A 12391-nucleotide genomic window follows, 5' to 3' on the forward strand; every position below is an offset into this window, starting at 1 on the left:
CGTGACTGCTTTAATATTTTGTAAAAGCTGACTTTACATTTTTATTTCTGAATTCACAAATCCAAGAGATTTTAAATTTGTAAAATTCCATCCTTTCATTGGGATTTAATCTAAATTTAAAACTGCTTTCAGCTCCACCTGTATTGATGATGTCCATATTTTAAAGAGAGAATATTACATTTGCACAATGGGTGAATGATGTTCTATTGCTGCCATAAAATCAGGCCTGGCAACATTGAGACAGACTTCTATGTCATCACACTCTCCTGAAATATTACAAAAGAGGAGCTGGGCTAAAAGTAGCAGGTCTGTCTGCCTCTCAGTATAGGCCTATTATGTGTTATGTTATTATAATGATATAATATCTTGGACTGAATTACTGGACAAGACACAAGGCACCAATCGCTCATAAGGGATGTGGTAAAGATATTGTGGATTCATTTCTTGAGGCTCAGCAATCATGCAGCTATCTCTTAAAGGGACGTTATAACATTATGAAATAATTGTGTCAATTCAATCGCCAATTCCCCGTGATTTCTCGCTGCCTGTATGATTTGTGGTCACAAAGTCTTTACAAAGAACAACGAACAATACAGCACAGGAACAGGCCCTTTGGCCCTTCAAGCCTGAACCGATTATGATCCTATCTAGACCTATCACCTGTCTCTTTCTATACCCCGTCTGATCATGTGCCGATCCAGATAAGTCTTAAAGGTCGCTAACGTATATCCCTAAACCACCTAACTTGGCAGTGCATTGCTGGCCACCACCACCCTCTGTGTAAAAAACTTTCCCCGCCCATCTACACTGAACCTGTCCCCCCCTCACCTTGAACTTGTATTTTCTTGTAATTTTGAATTCTGCCCTGCGGAAAAGCCTCCAACTATTCACCCTATCTATACCTCTAATAATTTTATAAACTTCCATCAGGTCGCCCCTCAGCCTCTGTGACTCTCATGAGAGCAATCCCAGTTTATTCAATCTCTCCTCATAGCTAATACCCTCCACACCAGGCAACATCCTGGTAAACCTTTTCTGTACTATCTCCAAAACCTCCATGTCCTTCTGGTAGTGTGGTGACCAGAATTGGACACAGTATTCCAAATGTGGCATAACCAACGTTCTATATAACTGTAACATAACTTTTGAGTTTTTATACTCGATACCCCATCCTATGAAGGCAAGCATGCCATACGATTCTTTACCACCATTTCCACCTGTGCTGCCACTTTTAAGGATCTGTGGACCTGCACACCCAGATCTCTCTGTGTCTCTATGCTCCTGATGGTTCTGCCGTTCATTTTCTAGCTCCCACCTGAATTGGATCTACCAAAATGCATCACCTCGCATTTGTCCGGGTTAAATTCTATCTGTCATTTCTCTTCCGAATTTTGCAGCCTATCTATATCCTGTTGTATTCTCTGACAATCTTCATCACTATCTGCAACTCCTGCAATCTTAGTATCATCCGCAAACTTGCTAATCAGACCTGCTAATTTTTCTTCCAAGTCATTTATATACATTAAAAAGGGCAGAGGTCCCAGTACTGATCCTTGCAGAACACCACTAGTTACAGACCTCCATTCAAAAAAACACTCTTCCACTGCTACCCTCTGACGTCTATAGCCAAGCCAGTTCTGAATCCATCCAGATAGTTCACCCCTTATCAAATGCTTTACTAAAGTCCATGTAGATAACATCCACAGCACTTCCCTCGAAAATCATTTTTGTCTCCTCCTCAAAAAGCTCAATTAAATTAGTGAGACATGGCCTCCCTCATACAAAACCATGCTGTCTGTCATTAATAAGACCATTCACTTCCAAACGTGCATAGATCGAGGGTTGGAATTTCAGATTTGGAGACTGTCTCCACGCTGATGTGGGAACGGTGGCGTTTTGGAAAATTGGCGCAAAATGGCCACCGTTTCACTGGGGGCTAGCAGGAAGGCAGCGTAGAACACCCGGCTCTAGCTGCCGATTCAGCCTGTAGAATTGCCAGGTCCGTGGCCACGCATGCGCACGGTGGCGGCCTGCAGCGGCCGCGCCGTGCTTTATGGTGGATGCCGCTCGCGGGCCCGGGCCTTGAAATAGTCCCCACCTTCGGCGCCAACCGCGCCCCAGATTGCCCCACTACAGTGTCCCCTGTCCCGAATAATGGGCCCCCTATCCACGGATCGTCCCTCCCCCGACTGTGGCGGCGCTGAACTGAGTCCGCAGCTGCCCCGCTGAGTTCCCAACGGGTGAGGCCACGCCTTTGGAAACTCGGCCGGTCGGGGGCGGAGCAGTGAGGTACATGACTCAGGCAATGTCCTGAGGCCATGGATACGTGGGCGGCATACTCGGCTTTGAAGGGAGTGGAACATCGCGAAAGCGACATCGCCTCCGAATCTGCAGGGAATTTGGATTTTCCGGCCGGTCACTGAAGGCGATTTCAGTGTCTGCAACCAGAGAATTCAGCCCCCAATTTTTGAGAATCTTTTCCAACAATTTCACTATCACTGACGTCAAGCTCACTGGCCTATAATTACCAGGGTTATCCTTGCAACCGTTCTTAAATAACGGTAAAACATTGGCTATCCTCCAATCCTCTGGGATCTCACCTGTGGCCAATGAGGACACAACGATTTCTGTTGTGGACCACCGATTTCATCTCCTGTCTCCCTCACGAATCTCGGATAAATGCCATCTGACCCTGGGGATTTATCTACCTTAATGTTTTTTGATGCTCCCTTGTAATAATGACTTGTTTACACATCCCTCTGAGACACCACCAATCAACGTGCCCTTCTCCTTTGTGAATACCGATGCAAAATACTCATTAAGTATCTTACCTACTTAGAATTTAAAATTTACAGTGCAGAAGGAGGCCATTCGGCCCATCGAGTCTGCACCGGCTCTTGGAAAGAGCAATCAAGGTCCACACCTCCACCCTATCCCCATAACCCAGCAACCCCACCCAACACTATGGGCAATTTTGGACACTAAGGGCAATTTAGCATGGCCAATCCACCTAACCTGCACATCTTTGGACTGTGGGAGGAAACCGGAGCACCTGGAGGAAACCCACGCACACATGGGGAGGACGTGCAGACTCCGCACAGACAGTGACCCAAGCCGGAATCGAACCTGGGACCCTGGCGCTGTGAAGCAATTGTGCTGTCCACAATGCTACCGTGCTGCCCAACTTCCTTTGGTTCTACACACGATTTTCCTCCTTTGTCCTTGAGTGGACCAACTCTTTCTCTAGCTACACTCTTGTTCCTAATATACATACAAAATGCCTTGGGATTCTCCTTAATCCTGTCTGCCAAGGACATCTCATGACCCCTGTTTGCCCTCCTAACTCCCTGCTTGAGCTCTTTTCTACTTTCTATGTATTCCTCAAGTGCTTTATCTGTTTTTAGTTGTCTGTACCTCGAGTATGCATCTTTTTTCTTTTTCACAAGGTTCTGAATTTCTCTGATCATCCACAGTTCCTGAATCCAACCTTTCCTGTCCTTCCTTTTTACCGGGACATGCCTGTCCTGCACTCCCAACTGCTCCTGAAAAGACTCCCATATGCTAAATGTGAATTTACCCTTCAACAGCCTCTCCCAAATATCAGTCTCCAAATCCTGCCTAATCTGGTTGTAGTTAGCCTGCCCCCAATTTAGCACCTTAACCCTTGGACAACACACGCCCTTTTCCATGAGTATCCAAAAGCTCACGGAATAGTGGTCACTGTTCGCCACATGTTCTCCCACTGCAACTTTGATGACCTGGCCGGGATCATTCCTAGCATTAGGTCCAATATAGCCCCTCTCTAGTCCGACTATCCACATATTGTTCCAAGAAACCTTCTTGGACACACATAACAAATTCCTCACCATCAACACCCCTAGCCTAACAGATTTCGAATCAATATGAGGAAAATTATAGTCTCCCACTACAACAACCCGTTTATTTCTACATCTATCCAGAATCTGCTTGCATATCTGTTCTTCAACTTCCCGTGGGCCGTTGGGAGACCTGTAGTACACCCGCATCATAGTGACTGCCCACTTCCTGTTTCTGAGTTCGACCCACAGTGCCTCGTTACTTGATTTTCCATGGTGTCCTCCTTCTGCACAGCTATAATATGTTCCCTAACCAGTATTGCAACTCATCCATTTCTTTTACCTCCTTCCCTGCCTCACCTAAAACACCTATATCCTGGAATATTTAGCTGCCAGTCCTGTCCAATTTTTATCCAAGTCTCCGTTACAGCAACCATGTCCAAGTTCCACGCACAAATCAAGGCATTAAGTTGATCTGCCTGACTTGTTATACTCTGCATTCAAGCAGATACACTCAAGACCTCCAGGCCCACTGAGTTCGATCCCCCCACCAGCCTGCCCTTCCTCTTAGCCAGCCTGGCCCTGGTACCATGCTCATCCTCAGGCTCTACACTTGCTTGCTTACTGTTCTGATTCCCATGCCCCTGCCAAATTGGTTTAAACCCACCCGAACCATACAAGCAAATTCCCAGCATGGATATTGGTGCCTCTCCAGTTCAGGTGTAACCTGTCCTTGTACAGGCCCCACCTTCCCTGGAAGACATCCCAGTGATCCAAAAATCTGCAGCTCTCCCTCCCAGTAATCCTGAGATTACTACCCTCGAGGTCCTGCTTTTTAATCTTCTACCTAACTCCCTAAATTGCCATTCAGGACCTCGCTACTCTTATTCTATGTCATTCGTGCCAATGACCTCTGCCGATTTCCCTCCCATTTTAGAGTGTTTTGCATCCGCTCAGAGACATCCAGGACCCTGGCACCAGGGAGCAAACTACCATCCTGGAATCCTTTTAGCGACTACAGAAACACCTATCTGTGCCCCTGACTATTGAATCCCCTACCACTATCACTTTGCTATGCTTTGTATCCCCCTCTGTCTGTGCAGCAAAGCTATTCATGGTGCTTCTGCTCTGGCCACTGATGCTGCTGTCCTCTGATGGACTTTCCCCCTCATCAGTACCCAAAACAGCATACTTGTTAGATAGGGGGACAGCCATAGCGGACCCTGGCACTCTTTGCCGACCCCGTCTTTCGGTCACCCATCTATCTTCCTGTAACCTTGGGTGTGACCACATCTCTGAAGCTATTATCATTCAGCTAATTGTGTGCTCCTCAGTGCTTCCAGCTACTGCTCTAACTGATCCATGCGTTCGGAGAGCTTTTGCAACTGACTGCACTTACCACAGATATAGTCCTCAGGGATAATTGAAGTGTCCATGATGCCCCACATCGCATAGGAGTAGGGCAATACCCCACCAATGGACAACTCTCTCCCTCTTTTGGTTGGTAACTTAAAAACTAAATACTAAGTACAGGCAGGAGACGATCACGACAGGATCATTGAAGGAGCATAATGGTGGTTTAAATGACAGTATCTGAGCAGCACAACGAGGGGTTGGAGGCTGCAGCAGAGACTGCATGAGGAGTGAAGAAAGTGTTTCCACAGCACTCTGAGCAAATCTCTGATATTGAGCCACTGAAGGGTTCAGCTTAAGGGAGGCATTTTAAAGGGAGGCTCCACGCAAGGAGGTTCCAGCGCAGGGAAGGCTGAAACAAAAAGAGGTACAGAGACTGTGGGAATAGTGCACTCTGGAGGAGGTTCCTCAAGTGAAGGTGAGGGAAGGAGAATGAGGGAGTGGAGAACAGCTGATCAGAGGTAGCAGCAACCAGCTTGCCAGCTGCATACCACAGCTGGCGATGCTGAAGGACGAGGAGGCCTCAGAAAGGAGTGTAAGCAGAGCTGCCCAGGGAGACAGTTACCCTGAAGGAAGGTTTGTACAAGCAGAGCTCAAATTACCTTCAGATGGCAAAGAGCCAGGGTTGTAGCCTGTGGCACTGAACATCATGGTGTTCTTATACTTCTATCCCTCAGGATCCTTCTAAGGATCAACAGGAGATCTGTGTGGCATATCATGATTATCAGCCCAATATGGCATGGAATGCCAAGCCAAAACACCAGAGTTTTAACTCGGTCTAAGTGGCAGGGTGGCCTGGGAATTGTCTGCCCTGCCATTGTCTTAGCGGGCTGAGATTCTGGGAGCCGTATTTAAAGACGCCCACATAAACATTCACCCTCTGCAGATCTCACATTTTACCACTAGAAAGGGCATCACCATTGATTCTCCCATCACACTATAACACCTTCAGCTCTTGTGATATCCCACACAAGTCACATTGTCAGCTCTTACATAGATCTGCCCAACACTCACAGCAGACATCATGCTTAATATCTGCTTTGGCAGATGTTCTGCTCACAGTCTATTCATTTTTCGTTATGCAAGACAAGATTGTCCAGAATGAGACAGCTCAGGCCAAAGGGGGTGTGTGGGTGGTGGGAGTGGGGGAGGGGGGGGGGGGGTGGATGCTGGAGTTCAGACCACTCACTCACATTGAGGACCAGGCGGGGGAGCAAGCCGGCGAGGACAGAGACCACTTCTGTGCCAAAGGCTCGCAACAAGCCACTGAATCATGTCCCACCCCCAGACACTGAGTGCTTTTTAATATCGGTGCTTCTCCAGCCCTCACTAAGTATCTCTTCATTCCATTACAGCCACTAGCAAGGAAAGGCCATAAGAAACCAGCCCATCAGGACCAGCCTTTAGTTCACCTTGGATGATGGGGTCGAGGATGCCAATGAAGAAGATCCATCACTGTGTTCATCTGCACGCTCCCCCAATACAGCGACACACACCTCAGCAGGACCTAGATTTAGAACCTGCTCGGGGGTTGCCATCTAGTGAACCCAGCACAGAAATGGGTCGACAGCAGATGGAGGAAGTGACACTCATAGTTTCTGACAGTCTGAGGACTGTTGGAGGCCAATCTCCTGATCAGTGCAAGTCCGATGTGGAGACCTTGAAATCGGTCCTCAGAGATGTTGGCGCACCAAAGGCAATGAGGGTACGGCAGGCAGGGTTATCAGAGGCCATCAGCAGATTAGAACAGAGGATGGAAAAATCCGTCCACATTCTGTCTGATCTCATCACTCTGGCTTGTGAGCTCATTGTTTGACCATTGAAAGCGAGGCATCAGCTGTAGAGACTTTTGTCCAGTAGTTGTGTCAGTTGTGCCAGATATGCTCTCGGGCCTGTACAATATTGCTCTATCCATGAGAAAGATTCATCACTGGCTAAGCAGTAGTGGGGTGGGGCAACTCAACCTCTCTCCAGGAGCCTTTCTCCTCTTGGACTCAGGGAGGGTCCCTCAGGCACTCACAGGGAGAAGGAGCATCAGCTGGAAATCCTGCGCTAATCCAAACAGGACTCTCCAACTGCTCCATGTCCCCTCTGCCCATGACCACAGCAACTCCAGCTGCTCCGGCGAAGGTGGGTGCACTTTCCCCAGAGCAGGAGACTCAAACGGCCAGGCATTTCTCACCTCGACCCTCCAGAGGGTGCCCTCCAAAGGCAACAGGGCATAGCAGTCAACTGGCTGCCTCCACCTCTGTTCCGGATGTTAGGAATGCACCTCGATGTTCCAGTCGGTTTAGGAATATTAAGAAATGCAGAGACCACATTGGTGACTTGGGTGTTCAGTCACTGTAAATAATTGGCTGATTCAGTTGTAATGTAAAGGAGTTTGCAGAGCAAGGTTTCATGTGGGACTGCAGAATAGCACTGCCCACTGCATGATGAACAGAGCCACATGGTAAGCGATAATGAGGAAACAGGTAGAGGTGAGTAAATATCTAATATGCATGACAGGAGCAGCAGGATTCCCTCTTCCTGCCGCTTGTCAATGAGATTTCCCATTGAAGCTCCCACACACATAACCAGGAAACTTGTGTATGGGATGCACTGACAATTTTACTCCCTGCAGACAATGGACTTCGGAATTCAACCAGGAATGTTGGCCTTCATCCTAGTCATCGTAGCCATTAGGTCTGCAGTGAGGATGTAGAGCTGGCCGCCCAACAGGCTGAGGATGAGGTTCAGGGGAAGCGCTACATGAGGCCTTATGTGTACTGGCAGCATCTGTCATTCGAGGATATGTTGGACCGGACATGCCGATGACGACTCTGGCAGAGCAGGGGGACAGTGTGACACATTTGCCAGATCATGGGCACCCTGGCATGCAGGCGTATGGGGAGGACACCCACTGCAGCTGACCAGCAAGGTGACGGTCAGCCTGAATTTTTACATCACAGGGTCCTTCCACACGCCGAGCGGTGACCTGTCTGGAATATCACAGAGCTCGGTGCACAGGAGCATGCATGCCATCACGGAGGCCCAGTACACCCAGTCACCACAATATATCAAATTTAATGTGGCTAATATAGCCCAGCAGGATGCCCAGGCAGTGAGATTCGCTGTCATCACCGTGAAGCCCCGGGCCCGGGGGATGATCAACGGGATGCAGGTCACTTGACAAGCACCGGCCCATGACAGGCGGGTCTCTACAAACCGAAAGGAATTCCACTCGATGAACGTGCAACTGTTGTGTGTGACCATGAGCTGGGCCTCATGCACCAGGGCTCACCGCCCCGGTGCCGCACCCCCACCCCTCTCCACCCCATACCCCTCTGCCTCCCGACCCTCTCCCCCCACCATCCCCACCCCCGCTACCCCAATAGTTCAGTGGGGCATGTCATGGAATGGCCAGCTCACATGCAGGGGTCATCCCGGTGGGTGGTGGAAAGTGCTACCGGGCAGGAGTCAGACGTTGTCATACGATGCAGAGCCCCAGAACTCATCACAGAGCAGGTTGTCATCATCTTCCATCCCATGGATCAGATCTGCTGTCACTGCAAACCCAGGGCACGCACCCCTTGTGTGGCAGGTATGTATAACAGAGGGGATTGCAAGGGAGGGGGAGGCAGCACAGGCAGGGTGTTCATGGGAGGGGGTTGTCGGCCTGAGTGGGTGTCGGGGTGGGATGTGCCGCAGACCAGGCCCCCTAATCGGTGAACATGGCGGCGATTAGAGCGTCACTGTGCTTTTATAATAATCTTTATTGTCACAAGTAGGCTTACATTAACACCGCAATGAGGTTACCATGAAAAGCCCCTGGTCGCCACATTCCGGCGCCTGTTCGGGTACACAGAGGGAAAATTCAGAATGTCCAAAGTACATAACACCACATCATTCTGGTCTGTGGGAGGAAATTGGAGCACACGGAGGAAACCCACGCAGACACGGGGAGAACGTGCAGGCTCCGCACACACGGTGACCCAGCCGGGAATCGAACCTGGGAGCTTGGCGCAGTGAAGCAACAGTGTTAACCACTGTGTTACTGTGCCACGTGCTTTGGCCCAGGGGCCTCCTGTACCTGCCTGTGCCCATCTTCCCCTCCCCCACATCCTCTTTGTTTCAAGAGGCCTGAAGTTCATCCTCCTCCTCCAATGTCATCTCTCTGCTGCGCGATATTGTGGAACCGCATCTTCAGGATGCCGAAGAACTGCTCGATCTCGCCTTTCCTCACGGCATGGGTGTCGTTGTAGCGGGTCTCCGCATCTGTATGTGGCTCTGGATAGGCGTCATCAGCCACAACCGCAGCAGATAACCCCTGTCGCCCAAGAGCCAACCCCTCAGCTTCAGTTGCCTCTGAGTCATCTGGCTCTGTCAGTCCTGGAGGCTCTCCATTGTCTGCACTATGGTGCTGACACCCTCAGCGACGGTCCTCAGTGACTGGGCCACGCTCTGGAGTGCCCAGACAATGTCAACATGTGTCTGGGGCACGCCCCTCATTGACTAGAATATGATGTTGAGGCCCTCAGCCATGGTTGTCGCAAACTGAGCCATGACTTGGACACCACCACCCAAGACACGGATGCCATGCTCCAGGTTTTCCATTGTGATCACCACCCGAGCAGTGTTAGCCTGGGTGTCACGCAATTCCGGCACCATCCCCTGTTCCTCAAGGATTCGGGACTCCTCCAATCGGCCTTACAGTCACTGGAATGTCGCTGACACCCCCTCTCAATCTCTGCTCTGGCCTATCATCTGTATCGGCTCAGGAAGTAACTTGTCCAAAGGCTGGGCATCTGTTTGTGACCCAGCTGTGTGCTGGGATTCAGCAGACCTCCAACAGCTGTTTCCCTCGGATGTTCCTGCCTCCACCTGATGTGCATCAGCAGTTGTGTGATGCTGACCAAATTGTGCCCCCGAAGCCTATAAGCCCACCAAGATGTGTGTATCTGCACTGCTGAGGGTGCAGGTGATACCTGTGATGCATTGCCGATGTTCTTCTCGGAGCTCTCCTCCAAGGTGGTCTCTTGGGTGGCAGCGCGTGGAACGACTCCAGAAGGCCTGGCCTCATCAGATGATGATCCTGCAAAACAATGGACACGTGCTGATTGAAATGGAAGGACAGTTTGGTGGGACATCAACAACTCACTTGTGCCAGGTCATCTGGGTGAAGGGGCAGTGGATCCTCACCTCTCTGGCACAGGCCAATCTTGCTGGTGGTCACTGCTCTCTCCTTGGACAACCCCGTGATCTCCAGGACTCATTCCTCATAGGAGGTGAAGACTCAGATCTCTGGGACTCCACGATCCCCGTCTTCGCCCTTTCCCTCATACTATGGACTAGATTCTTCTGCGGGGGACAAAGAGAGGACATTGTGAGCTGCACGTTTGATGGGCCAGGGAGGTCTAAAGCAGGTGGCATGTGTGGGCACTGCACTTGGACATGAAATGGCTGTGCTGTTAGGTGCCAGAGGGATCTGAGGAACAAACTTGAAGATCAGAGTTTGGGGGTTACAAAGTGTCAGCCAATGGACTGGGGGGCGTGGTTGGGAAATTGAGGGGTGATTGGCAAAACTGGTGCCAAGAGGGAGCTGGTAACGTATCTTTGCAGCTCGTTGGAGGTTAATTGTTTTCTTCCTACATTGGACGGTGGTCTTCCTGGTCACACTGCCCACACTCATTGGAGCTGCCACTGCCACCCAGGAGGCATTGCTGACCCTGCGGCTGGTTTTACAATCCCCTCAGTGGAACAGGAATCCCCATCTCTCATCGACAGCATTGGGAAGTCTGATCAGGTCGGCATCGCCAAAGAGAGAAGCAGGTCTGCACGCTGTCATGTTTGTGTGTAGACTGGGAGTGAGTGGTGAGGGAGTGTTTATAAATAGCTGCCCCTTGTTAGTGATGAGCAGCTGAGATGCAAGTTGGGCGAATCAGACAGCGAGGGAACCAGGAATGGCAAGATTCATTTTTTAATAAGGACACAGGCAGTCCACACTGAGTAAGATAATGAAACATTGTTTTATTTACAAACGATATTTACACTGCCCGGTGTCGTGTTGGGTGTTCTGGTCTACAAACAGGTCAACACGGCTGGAGATGGTGTAACTCTATTTTACTAACAACTCAACTGTAATAACATACTGTAAGCTTGGGTACGTGCATTACCAGCTTATCTGTGGACCCTGTCCTATCACTATCTAGGTGAGGCACTCAGCACATGGTGAATGTCTGAGAGGCAGGCTGTGAGCTCTGTGCTCTGAGCTGGCTGCTGCTAGAATGAGCGGGAAGTCTGGTGTCTCCTCTCTTTATAGTGTGTGTGCTCTCACTGGTGATTGGCTGCGATGTTGTGTATGCTGGTTGGTCCTACTGTATGTCCATCAGTGTGTCAGTGTGTGTGTGATTGCACCATGAGATGCTGATGTATATCATGACATCCCCCCCTTTTTGCAAAGAATATGTGCCTACATGAGAATAAATAAAGTGTAGTGAGTGTGTCTGATCATGTCTGTGCATTATTTACATCAATATGTACATGTGGCTATACTATATACACCGGAAGGTGCCAGGTGCAGAGGAAAACTATGTTACACCAAGAACGAAACAAATGCTATTAACAAATGATGAAAAACTCTTAAACAGTACGGCAGAACAAGTCAGTGAGTCCAATAGTGCAAGGTTTATAAATCAAGCGGTGGGTGACGAATTCGGGTTGACCGCCTCAAGGGTGGTTCAGGATCCACCGGCTGAGGAATGGGCCTGGCCACAGCCGAGTGAGGAGGCGGCAGGGTATCCGGAAGCTCAATAAAGTCCATGTCAGGGACAACAGGAGGGCGTGGCACCGGTGCAGAATTTCGTAGCGAGCGTGGAACCAGACGAAGGGCACACCGATTGTGGCGGTGAATGGAGCCATCAGGCAAACAAACCAGAAACGAGCGGGGAACCACCTGTCTAAGAACCTCAGCGGTTGCCGACCAGCCATCCTCCGGAAGATGTATGTGGACAGGATCTCCAGGCACCAGGGCAGGAAGATCAGTCGCCCGAGTATCATGAGCCGCCTTGTGTTGCTCACGCTCTTGTTGCATCCGCCGAAGTACCGGAGCATGGTCGAGGTCTGGGACGTGAATGGATGGCACAGTGGTTCTGAGGGTGTAACCCATAAGCAGTTGGGCCGGC

The 12391-nt window shown here is 50.0% G+C and overlaps 1 protein-coding gene across 2 annotated transcripts in view; it reads left to right on the forward strand.

The window, feature by feature from the left end:
* The window catches only part of LOC140425113 (papilin-like), a 201384-nt gene that overhangs the window by 117270 nt on the left and 71723 nt on the right, over positions 1-12391 (forward strand). The window lies entirely within an intron of this gene.

The sequence above is a fragment of the Scyliorhinus torazame genome, chromosome 6 (assembly GCF_047496885.1).
Source record: "Scyliorhinus torazame isolate Kashiwa2021f chromosome 6, sScyTor2.1, whole genome shotgun sequence".
Lineage (NCBI taxonomy): Eukaryota > Metazoa > Chordata > Chondrichthyes > Carcharhiniformes > Scyliorhinidae > Scyliorhinus > Scyliorhinus torazame.